This window comes from Diabrotica virgifera, chromosome 9 (assembly GCF_917563875.1).
Source record: "Diabrotica virgifera virgifera chromosome 9, PGI_DIABVI_V3a".
Classification (NCBI taxonomy): Eukaryota; Metazoa; Arthropoda; class Insecta; order Coleoptera; family Chrysomelidae; genus Diabrotica; species Diabrotica virgifera.
The window spans coordinates 42,390,008-42,403,861 of NC_065451.1; positions in this window are offsets into that span (position 1 = coordinate 42,390,008).

A 13,854-nucleotide genomic window follows, 5' to 3' on the forward strand; every position below is an offset into this window, starting at 1 on the left:
TTTTAACCAATTTTATATTGTAGAAAATTTAATTACGCAACTTTTATGTTAGTACAACTTTTCTCGAAAATGAACATTTTTAAAGGTATAATCAAAAAACCAAGAAAAAAATCGAATTTTTCCTTAATTTTTTGATATTTTGATTATTTAAACAATGTTCCGGACCTTTTTGAGAGGGAGGATAACTCAAATATTATTATTTGATTTATTTTCAAGCAATTTCTGCAAAAAAATTTGAGTCACCTCTCAACGTCCGAATGTACTAATATTTTTACAGATGCGCCCTGATCTAATTGTGCATAACGTGCAATGTGCAAGGGACATGATTCAAATGTATTAATACCAACTACTTGATTAGTGCGCTTTCCTTTATCATACCGTAAGAACTTAAATTTTTTGGGCGCAGTAATAAATACTTCTTCACCAAACGCACATAATTAATTGGATCACTATCAGCAACTGTAAAACGTCGAGCCAACACAGTCTTATTGGCGTAGGATAAATTGGGATAATTTAGGATAAATTAGGATAAACAAATAAAATAAAGAAAGACACTTCGAGATTTAGTTTTGATTCAGAGACCACCACCATACGTTAATGCACATTTCGTCCTCTTGGCTTCCTCAGAACGGCCCGTAGTATACTCTGCACCACACGAGCTCTGTACCAAGGAAGACCCCTCTGAAATAATATTGGGAAATTTTGGAAGCGAAGGCAGAAATGATAGAGGCAAACAACTGTTAACTTTTCTTTTGGAAAACAATCTCTATCAAATGAACAGCTTCTTTAAAAAGAAAAAACACAGAAGATGGACCTGGGAAAGTCCTGATGGAAAAACAAGGAACGAAATCGACTATTTCTTAACAAACAAAAAAGAATTATTTAAAGACGTAAATGTGTTAAACCAGTTCAGTACAAGCAGTGATCACAGGTTAGTAAGAGCTAAAATAACGATATCGATCGAAAAGGAAAGACTGAAAATGATAAATAAGAAACACCCAAAGAAATGGGCAAAACCAACTAATATTCAGGAGTTCGAAAAATATATTAATGATACATTGAAATATACAAAAACAAGACACATTAATATATTGAACAAACAAATAATCACCACAATACACAAAACAGGCTCAAACTAAATATTGTCCAACAAACCAAAAAGATGAAAAACTAAGTCAACCTACTAAAACCCTTATAGAACTAAGACGACAGATGATAGGAGATAACAGTTCCAGCAAAAAGGCGCTAAATCAAATAAGTAAGATGATCACAAAGGCAATAAGAAAAGACTTAAGAAACTACAATGTAGAAAAAACAAAACAAGCAATAGAGCAAAATAAGAACATGAAAGTTTTGAAGAAAAGCGTACAAAAAGGAAAAATAGAAATCAACAAACTTAGGAACAGAACTGGAAAAGAAACTACAAACAAAGATGAAGCATTAACAATAGTCGAAGAGTTCTACACAGAGTTATATAAATCGAGAAAAAAAGATGACAATACGCAACCTCCAATTACAGTAAAAACTGGGGTATTAAATCAAGGATCAGATTTAATGCCCGATATAACAAAAACAGAAATCAAAAAGGCTCTGAAGAAAATGAAAAATTATCGAACCCCAGGCGAAGATGGAATAGTATCAGAAGCACTAAAAATTGGAGGAAATATACTACTTGAAAAAATTAAACTACTTTTCAATATCTGCCTTCACAACGCCAATATTCCAACTGACTGGAACAACGCTACCATAATTCTATTATACAAAGCAGCAGACAAAGCCAACTTAGAGAATTACAGACCGATTAGCCTCCTCAGCCATTTATATAAGTTATTTACGCGAATAATAGTTAAGAGAATGGAAAGAAAGTTAGAGACTTATCAACCAAGAGAACAGGCAGGATTGCGAAAAAGTTACGGAACAAATGACCATCTACAAAGTATAAAAACCCTAATAGAGAAAGTAGTGAAATACAATAAACCTATAGTTCTAGTTCTTATCGATTTTCATAAAGCCTTTGACACAGTTGAGCTTAACAAAATATTACAGGCGCTTAAAAAATGCAGGCTAGATTATAGGTATACAAAATTATTACACAAAATATACTTACAGGCAACAACCATTGTTAAATTACATAGTAACAGTAATCGCAAAAAAATAGAACGGGGTGTCAGACAAGGAGATTCAATGTCACTTAAATTTTTTAATACAGTCTTAGAACATGCTTTCAAGAGTTTGGATTGGATGACAAAGGGAATAAAAATAGATGGAGAATACCTAAACAACTTACGTTTCGCCGATGATATAGTCATAGTAGCTGAGGATGTAGGCATGGCAAGAGAGATGGTACAGGAACTCGTTGTGGCTACAGAAAATGTAGGTTTAAATATAAATATCTAGAAAACAAAAATAATGACAAATTTGGTACCCAACCAGAACATCAGTACTGGTGGAAAGGAAATAGAACTCGTAGAGAGATATAAATACCTGGGACATGGAATTACGATTGGCAGGGGTAACCAGACTCATGAACTGAAGAGAAGAATAGGTTTTGGGTGGGTAGCATTTGGAAAATTGAGAGAAACTTTTAAAAGTGAGTTGCCAACATGCCTAAAGAGAAAGGTATTTGATCAGTGCGTCCTCCCAGTATTGACGTACGGATCAGAAACACTTACCTTAACTAAAGCCTCGGCTACCAAACTAAGAGTCACGCAGAGAAGAATGGAGCGGTCAATGTTAGGAATAACTCTTAGAGACAAAATCGGAAACGAAGAAATCAGAAGAAGAACAAAGGTGACTGACGTCATCGAGAGGATAGCCAGGTTGAAGTGGAGATGGGCAGGACACATAGCCAGAATGACAGATGGGCGATGGACGAAGAGGTTATTGGAATGGAGGCCAAGAGAAGACAAGAGAAGCGTCGGTCGACCGCCTACAAGATGGACTGACGACTTAAGAAAAGTAAATAAAAACTGGATGAGAGCGGCGCAGGAGTTTTACAGCATCCATTTGGCTTGCAAATTGTAGAAGCCTTGGAGGTGGGAAGAACTCTCGACGCTGGTCAATTAGGGTATGGAGAACAGTGCCTACGTTCTTTCCGATGAGGCTCCAATAAGAGCCGAAAATCGCGATTCAGAGGACTGGACTGCGCTCCGTATTCTAATTGAAAAGTAAGATTGTTTTGCCTTCGCACTGCAACTGAATAAAAATGGTATACATTTTTATTTTATAGTCGTATTACTTCGTAGAGTAACCAGGTGCATTTTCCGTTGGAACTTTACCGAGCTGCAGACGGGGGATATGAACTGCATGGTGTAGAATTCCTTCCCTTTGTCTTCACTGCAGCATCCATTTGGCTTGCAAATTGTAGAAGCCTTGGAGGTGTCACCAGGGAAATGTACCAATAAGTTTTCAATTTAAAAATCTTTTAGTAATATTTTTAATATTTTCAATATTATTAATTTTGCTATTAGGATTGAAAACTAACTTCATCTTTCAATTGCCAGATGACGCTAGTCACCTAATACCTTCACTTCGGTTGCAGTGGGTGGGAAGAACTCTCGACGCTGTTCAATTAGGGTATGGAGAACAGTGCCTACGTTCTTTCCGATGAGGCTCTAATAAGAGCCGAAAATCGCGATCCAGAGGACTGGCCTGCGCTCCGTATTCTAATTGAAGAGTAAGATTGTTTTGCCTTCGCACTGCAACTGAATAAAAATGGTATACTCTTTGGATATACTGAATAAAAATGGATATTTGAACTCTTCGTGTAACTTTGCGTCGATCGATATACGATTTTACTAATTTCGTTTAAACATTGTTTAAGCAGAAATGACCTCAACACCGGAACTAAAGATTTAAACTCAACTTCTCAACGCTTCGATTGATGTGTTACATGTACTATTTTTGCGACTATATTGGCACTTCTGGTTAGAACTTTTTAACCGGAAATGATATAAAGCCAAAATTTTATATTTGTTCTCATCTTGCTAAGGCACGTCGAATGGTATATCGCTTATATTATTTCGGTGACTTTAAAACGGTAATTACTGTTGCAACTCTAAAACCGGAAGTCCGATGTTAAATATCTCCCTTGGGTTATAAGTTTTCATTCGACACCTAATTTGTCATTCTATCTATAGTAATAACGGAGGAGTGGTATTCGCGAGTGGAAAGACAGACGGACAGACAGTCATGAAACCGGAAGTATATATTTTTTCTCGTCTTGCGAAGGCGCGTCAAATAATATATCACTTGTACTATTCCGGTGGCTTTCAAACAGTACTTCTGGTATTCTGGTCGCATTTCTAAAACCGGAAATTCTATGTTATATCTGGATATATTGGTAATATAAATATTGTAAATAATATATCTTGTTTTATATAATATATTATGAACTCCATGCATGTATTACAAGTACAGCTGATATCTAAGTGTCAACGTCAAGTGACAAGACCACTCCCTTGTCACCTGCAGCCAACTCACAATCATATATGTACCTACATTAAACATATGCAACACTACGTGCAACATCCCCCTTTTTTACAAAACATAATCTTTTAACCTATTTGGTTTGTTAATGCTGCGACCCGACCTTGTCACATAACCAGCTTCATTATTATAAGGTTCAGCCACAGCACTAGTGCAAGGATCAACATCTGTCACATTCTCAGAATGATCCGGTAACACATTACAATTGTGTTTAGATTTTCTCACATGAATTGAGTTTCGTCTAACAGTGTCTGTTTGTAATACATATGACATGGGCCCTTGACTCTGTAGTACCTTAGCTGGAGACCACGTTCTCTTAGGCCAATTTTGTATTACCGCATCATCCCCCGGCTGAAATGGAGCTCTTTCATGAGCTGTGTTATTATAATATTTTTCAATCTTTTGTTTGTTTTCTAACAATTTGTCTCATCACATTTCTACTACCTACTTTAGGTTCTAACATTTTTGCTGTGCATGGCACGGCACTTCTTAGCATTCTACTCATCAATATCTGATTTAAGCTCACATCTAATCCAGCCACTGGTGTGTTACGGTAATTGAGCAATGCTAAATAAAAATCAGACTTACTTTCTTTACATTTTTTCTTGGTTAACAATACTCTTCAAACTTCTGTATTAGTACTGCATATTTCTTTCTATCTGAGGCACTTAAATCAAATGTATTATAAATATCTAGGGTTTTTTCTCCTGCCACATTCATGAATATTGCTATTTTTGTTTCATCATCTTTTTGATCATATTGAGTTGCCTCCACATATATTTCGAACTGTTGCTTGAACTTTTTCCAATTAGCGGCTTCTCCAGTTAGTATTAATTCTTTTGGGAGTTTCATCATACTCATTCCCTCCATTTCCTTAGGAACCTTGAACCTTACTTTTATAGTAATTTGTTGACTTCACACTTATAACTATTATAAGTTATATAATACTGTTATTTTACACCTGACACCAATATCTAAGTTTCAAGGTCAAATGACAAGACCACTCGCTTGTCACCTGTAGCCAACTCACAATCATACATATGTACCTACATTAAATATAATATTATTATGCAACACTATATACAACATTCTATGTCAAATTTCTCACATTTAGTACCATCCTTGGACTATAAGCTTTCATTCGACACCTCAATTGTCATTCTACCTTGTATAGTGACGGATGACTTATATTTGCGGTCGGAAGGACAGACGGACAGACAGCCTAGATCAAATTTCTCACCTTTAGTACCATCCTTGGATTATAAGCTGTCATTTGTCATTCTACCTGGTATAATGCCGAAGGAGTTATATTCGCGGTCGGACGGACAGACGGGCAGAAAGCTTATGGCAAATTTATCACATTTAATACCATCCTTGGATTATAAGCTTTCATTTGACACCTTATTTGTCATTTTACCTGGTATAATGATGGATGAGTTATATTCGCGGACCGACAGACAGCCTAGGTCAAATGTCTCACATTTAGTACCATCCTTCGATTATAAGCTTTCATTTGACACCTCATTTGTCATTCTAGCTGGTATAATGACGGAGGAGTTGTGATCACAGACAGATAGACGGACAGACGAACGTGCTTCATTCAAAGTTTTCACATTTTTTCACAATTGGTTGAAAACAATATAATCTGTACAATTTATAAGACCATATAAATCAAAGAAAATACTATTTTATAAATGAAATAGAATAGAATAGAACAGAATAGAAATACGCTTTATTGTAACTGAAAATTATACAAATTTTATGGACAAAGCTTAATATAAAGTAAAAAAAAATAAATAAATAATATCTAACAATAACAAATACAATTTTCTGGAATTGGATAAATCGTCAATATAAAAAAAATACAAAAATACAAAATATAAGTTAATAAAGTAAAGAAAAAAAAAACAAAATCGATATATTGCAACAATTTATAGAAATTGCAAAGTGAACATACAACAAAGTAAACTATAAACATAGGAACTAATAAGTTTAAGCTGCTGCATGTGACACCCAAATATAGATAAGTTTGGTTACTAGTACATTACTGTAATTTCTTAGTTAGTCATTAAGAAACTCTTCTACTGAATAATATGGTCTTTTAGATAGATGAGCTTTTGTCATTTTACGGAACTTGGGGAAAGATGTTGCAGATTTGAGTTGTAAAGGAAGATGGTTGTATAGTTTTTTTGCGGAATATAATATAGATTTCTTTACTAACTCAGAGGACGGGATCGGTAAATAGACATCTAAATTTGAATTTCTGGTGGAGTAGTCATGATGAGGCCTTGCTGGAAAGACATGCATGTGTTTACGAATTAAGCAAACAGTTTCTAAAATATATAAAGATGTAAGGGTTAAAATTCCGTGATCTTTGAAGTAATTTTTGCAATGTGTTGTTCTTCTGAGGCCAAACAGGTACCTTATTGCTCTTTTTTGTAATTTAAAAATAACATCTAATTGGGCAGCTGTACTAGAACCCCAAAAAGGAAGACCATACCGAAGATGAGACTCGAACAAGGAAAAATATGTTAGTTTAGAAGATGCTAAATTGAGTTCTTTCGAAACATATCTTATAGCATAGCAGTCTGAGGCGAGTTTCTTACTTAACAAATTGATATGAAGGGACCATTTGAGGTTGCTGTCTAAAAAAATACCAAGAAATTTTACAGAATCAATGGTAGAGATCTGGCTGTTATTAACAAGTAGGGGTTGAAGAGCACTTTTATAGGATAATGCCACTGTCTTATCCACGTTAAAAGAGAGTAAATTAGAGTCAGACCAGGTTTTTATCGTAAGCAAATCAGAAGTTATAGTTGCATGAAGAGATGCAATAGTTGAGCTGCTCCAAGTGATACTGGTATCATCAGCAAAAAGAAAAATTTTCCATCGATTTTTAAGTTAGTGATGTCATTTATAAAGATAAGGAACAGTAGAGGACCCAATACTGAACCTTGTGGTACTCCACATACAATGTTTTTGAGACTAGAGTCAGTATCATTTGCTCTAACTAGTTGTTTCCTATTATTCAAGTAAGATTGGAACCAATTCAAAGAAATACCTCGAATCCCATAGAAATTTAATTTTTTAATCAAAATGTCGTGATTTACACAATCAAAAGCTTTGGCATAGTCACAGAAAACAGTGGCAGTATAAAAATTATTGTTTAGTGCTTGGTAAACCTCATGAAGCACAGAAAACATGGCATCAGTGATACATTTATTAGTTAAAAAGCCGAACTGATTTTGGGATAAGATGTTGTTATCAATGAGAAAGGACATAAGACGGGTTTTTATGAGTCTCTCAATAATTTTTGAAAGTACCGGTAGTAAGGCCATAGGTCTATAATTGCAAGCATTAGATTTTTCACCACCCTTATGAAGGGGAATAATGATGGCTATATCTAGGCACTCTGGGAATTTGCCTCTTTCAAAGGAATCATTAATTAGTGAGACGAGGATTTCCAACACATTTTCTGTGAGATTTGAGAAGATTTTTATGGATAGTCCATCAGTACTACAGGATGATTTGCTTTTGATACTATTGATCGTTTGGATCAGTTCAGATTTATCGATTGGTCTTATAAAGAATGAATTCGAGAACACTCCTGAATTAGGGAGATAGGAAATGGGATCTTTTTGTGGCAAAATAGTAGAAGTTATATTTTTACTCACATCAACGAAGTATTCGTTTAGATTTTCCGGGTCTGGAAGGGCAAATGTTTGAACTGCGTGAGTTCTCTTTCGAAGATAATTTATTATGGACCAAGTTTCTTTTGCAACAGTTTTAGAGCTTCCGAGACGATTTTGATAGTAGGCTTTTTTAGCTGATTTGATGAGTTTTAGATAGGTTACCCTGTACTTGGTGATATATTGAGTGACAGAGACGTTGGTAGCAAATTTCTTGATATATAATAGTGAGCGCATATTTTTGGCTGATATGCGTATAACTTTGGTAGCCCAGCGTTTGTGATGTTTTGGCTTAATTGAAATTAAAGGAAATGCCATATTGAAGATAGAGACAAGCTTTTCTATAAAATCGTTGAAATTATAGTCCACGTCCGTAGAAGGAAAATGCCACTCAGAAGTTAAGCATAAATTTTGAAATTTATGAAAATTACGAGCGGAAAAAATCCTACCTAAACGTCGGGTTTTCGAGGAGTGTTTGCTGAAGATGTTAAACTTCGTAAATTGATTTTCTTTTATGCCAAATTGCAAAAAAAATGTGACAACTGTAAGATTTAACTAAAATGTCATGTTAGAATAAATGTTATAAATGTGTATTATCACGGACTTACCTTTTTTTTCTATCATTTGTGACGCACTGAAAAATGCCTATGAAAAGGACCATACCATTTTTATTCCGTTGCAATGCGAAGGCAGAACTGTCTTATTTTTCACTAGAAGAGAGAGCGTAAAGCAGCACTCTAAATCGACGATTTTCGACTCTAGTTGGAGTCATCATCAGATGACTCCAACTCCTATCATCTGATGACATCATCAGATGATAGGTTTGCTGCTCTCTGTCCCATGTGGCGAAACTCCGAGAGCTTGTTCCCGCATTGCAACTGATAGATAGATAGATAGATAGATAGAATTTTATTGTTTATAAAAACTTTACAGTTTCATAACAAGAAATTTAGTTCGCTACATGTACATAAATAACTTAGATATAAATAGCGTTAAAAAAGTATAAAAATGCAAGTAAGTTCTAGAATAAAACCTTATAAATATATAGACATACCTATATTACATATTATATAAACATACACACCTATACCCACCTACCCGCATACACATACATATTTATACATAATTACATATCTAGGAAGAACAAGATAAATATATAATGAGATTAAGGGAACACGTAACTGAAATATTACTTACATTATAAATTTTAAAATAAATAAATAAATAAAAAAGAAACAAACTTGTGAGTTATTCGGATACTTTTTTTGTAAGTGCTACTAATAGTTTTTTAAGGTACGCTAATAATACATTGAGAAATTAGAGCTTGCGTTATTAATTTTTTTTTATTCGTTAATCACGAAAGCTCGTAGCTTCATAATATTCCATATATGATTTGAAATTGTTTTCGCGGTAGAGGGTGTAATATTATTCAGGGTGTTTGCTAAATGTTCTGGATTTAACAGATTGGTAATATTCTGTGGTCTCATTGCTGTGTAAATAGGACATTCGAACAGAAGGTGACGCAGAGTTTCCAGCTCACGTTTGTTGCATATTGCACATAACTGCCTTGGATCAATCTTATGTTATTCCTTGAAAAGTGAACCGAATACAAAACTCATTCGACAGTCTAAGTTGTGCTATTGTTCTGGTGAATTGTAGAGGCATTCGAATATGAAGATACTGTTGTGGTTGATCGCTCAGGTCTAAAGCCCTATAAAAAGTGAGAAATGATGAGTCATTCAGTTGACGCAAATCATTTTGGTTTACCTTTTGTTTAAATGTGTCTATTAAGTCATTTTTGTTTGCTTTTAGGAACGCTACATTGATATCTCTCCATGATCTTTGACAGTTTGCAAATTCTAACAGATTTTTAACTTGCGATGCCCAATTATATTTATTCTCTATCCTTGTGATTTCCAGTTGACGTAGAAAGCACATTTTAGGTAGTCGATTTTCTTCCATCTCATAAAGTTTAATGAGCCAGTTTAGCATGTGTTTAAATATCACAAGCGAAAATTTAGCTGTACTTGTTTCAAGTCGAACAGCAAAATCTGGCGTATTGATAGGAACCAAAAGGATACGTTTTAAAAATGTTAATTGCACCCGTTCTAGTATGTCGGCGTATCGTAACCCCCAAATGGCAATGCAGTTAGTTACTATGCTAAGAATTAAGGAATTTAGCAGATGTATTCGGGATGTCCAACTATCCATCTTGGTTTTTGTCATGAGCGGTATTGTTGCTCCGATGGCATGCTTGGCCTTTTGGACAGTATCATATGCCATTTCTCTAAAAAGCGAAGAAGACGAAAAAGTAATGCCCAAATATGTAAATTTAGAGACAATATCGATAGGTTTGTTTTTATAACTGAAAGTACAGGCTTTTGGGATACCGCCTCCTCTAGAAAAAACAACTATTTTGGTTTTGCTAGTGTTAACTTCAAGATAATTTTGGTCACTATATCTTTCCAATTATAAGTTTATGTCAGAAATAGTCAGTGTTGTAGGCTAAGTTTTAAAAAAGGGGTGCATCACTGGATGCCTCCCTACATGTCATTCCTAATTATTGTCAGTCCTATTACTTATTGTCTGTTATCTACCTAAACATTTAGGTTTAGATTGTATAGATAGATTGTAATAAATGTGGGGTTAAAAAAAAAAAAATATCTTTCCAATGCTCTTAGACTCTTACCTAATTCCACTTCAGACTCTGCTACGATGACTAAATCGTCAGCATAAAGTAATAATACGATGTCTCGTTTATTTCCGATGTTTATGCCAGTAACCCCGCTATCGAGAAAAAATGTTTCTATGTCTGCGAGAAATAATGAGAATAGAATCGGGCTTAATGATTCACCCTGTAGAACTCCGGCACTTATATCAAGAAACTAAATAAATCTCATCAGGTGTTATGGATTTGTCCAGAAATTGATGTCTAACATCGTAATATGTAATAAACGAAATTATTTTAGGAGGGTATATATCTCTGAAAAAAGTTTGCCATACATTCATGGGTAAATTTGATGAAGGCGAATAACTACGAAATTTTTTTAAGGTTGACCAAAAAGTTTTAGGGTTTCGGCTGTTACTTAAATCAGTTATTATGTTATTAAAATAGATTTGTTTTTTGGATTTTAGTGTTGTCTTGTATTCTTTTTTTATCTGTACATATTTTAGTTTGGTGCTTTCTGAGAAATTATTTACTTTACATATTTTTAATTCATGTTTAACCTGCTTTTTTAAACAAAGACATTCATAATCGAACCAAGGGGATGAGAATATTTTGGTATGAAATAATCCTGTTTTTTTGATCATATTTAACTTTGTGGCTGTTTCTGTTATTGCAGTATATAGATTATTGTATGAATTGTGCAACTGAGAATTATATTGAATTCGGGGAGAGTTTGCCATTAATATCTTGTAGGTTAATGTTAGTTCTTCATTCCATTTATATATTATAGAGTGTGAAGTATTACTGGAGGAACCATTAGTACAGTTATTTCCGTCAAATATATTGAAGTTTAAAGAAAGAGCTATGGCAAAGTGATCAGATGAGCTATATTCATTTAAAACATAAAAGTCCTGAACAAGTGATAGCGATGAGTTGGATATCCAAGCAAAGTCAATTACACTTTTACCTATAGAACTAACATACGTGAACTGAGCCGGTGAGTCTGAAATTGTACGACTGTTTAATAAACAAAAAGAGTTTTCTGACATAAAATCGATAATATTACGCCCTCTAGTGTTAAGTACTTTATCATTAGATGTTCTCTGGTCAAAGACATTTGTATCCTCTAAAATCTCAGATGGTACTAAATTAAGTTCAGCTACTCTACAGTTAAAGTCGCCCCCTATAACTACAGGCGTGTTTTGAAGATTATCTATAATATCTAATAAACATGTTTGAAAAATATCCAACACGTGTGAAAGATCTAATGAGGGTTTAAAATACACTGAGCATAGTATAATTTTTTCATGGAGAGAAAGAGTCAAGTCGCAGATTATCCACCAAGGGGAGGCATCTAATAGCTTTAGTTTAAATGAATTTTTATAGAGTATACAGATACCGCCACTGGCTCTGGCGGTCGACTTTTCCTTTACAGCAGGTGAGTTTAGAATATTATAATTTTTTAAAAAAGCAGGAGTAATTTGAATTTTATCTGATAACCACGTTTCACATACACATAAAATAGAAAAATCTTTATTTTCTTCGACAAAGTCTTTTAGATTAGTGAACCCTTGACAGTTCCAAAACAACAAAATTAATGGTTGCTATATATTATTTCTAGTGTGTGCTTTGGAGATTTTTATTTCAGATGAAGAGCGTGGTGAACCCTCTTCTTCCCGATATCTTTTTGAAGTGGGCAACTCAACAATCTTGGGTATGTTTTTGACGTATTTTATTGTTAAGTTTTTTTCGCCGTCATTGCTACGTTGCTGAAGTTGTTGTCTTAGCTCTGTCAAGTGTTTAGATTGATTTGGAGTCAAATCTGATTTTAAGTATACGGTGGGATAGATTGTTTTTGAAATATTTGTTTTGCGTTTCATGATATCGATTGTAGTTTCACGAGAATCGACAACAATTTTAAGGGGTCGAGGTTTTCCGTCTGTTCTGATTTTTCCTAATCGAGAGGTTGAAACAATGGGAACATTTTTAGAGGGTAATATATGATTAATTAGGTTCTTGGCTTCATCAAAATCATTAGGTGTTTCAGCGAGTCCCATAACGATGACATTCTGTTGTCGTTTAATCCTTTCCATTACCTCTATGTGCATTTCTTCATGGTCCAGAAACTTTTTTTCTAGGACTTCAACTCTTCTATTAAGTTGTTGGTTTTCTGATTGTAGTGCAGTTATATTTTTGTTGCAGGCAATAATTTCTGCATTTTGGGCTGTGACCAGCGCAGATAATTCTTCAATTTTTGTTGTAAAGGTAGCTTGAATTGTGTTAAGCTGAGCCATAATAGCGTTAAATCTAATGGATTCAACATCCTCATGTGCGCTTGTCAATTTTGTGTTAAGACAATTTTCACATATCCAAGCTCGTAGCGTATTTGGTTCGAGATCCATAGGTTGGAGACGAGCACAGACACCGTGCCAATGCGCTAGACATACTGAACAATTTACGGTACTGGAGTCGTTTGCTTCCTTCGGTGGTATTAATTTTTGACACGCATGGCAATTATTTGTAGTAGGCATAATTAATATTAGAAATTCAGAATGATTCAAGCTGACTTTTTGTTTTCTTCTTTTTGTTACTTTTTATATTTTGCTAATTAATTCTAGTCACTTACTTGAAATGTTTAAATTGCTAAGAATGCTGATTCACTTTATTTCACTAACTATGTAATTAGTATTATTACTTATTGATTAACATTTACTTCAACAAAGCGGAGCGATGTTTACACATCGAAGGTTCGAACTAAACTCAAACTGACGTTTATGGAGTAGGTGTCTAGCGACATCTGGCAGCTGAAAGTCAAAGTTTTCAACCCAATTTAAATATTAACAATATTGAAAAATATTAAAAATATTCCTAAAAGATATTTAACTGAAAACTTATTGTACCATTATACTGGTAACACCTCCATGGCTTCTAAAAATTGCAAGCCAGATGGATGCTGAAGCGAAGAAGACAAGAGGGAATTCAAAAACTTACAATTCACGACCCCGTCTG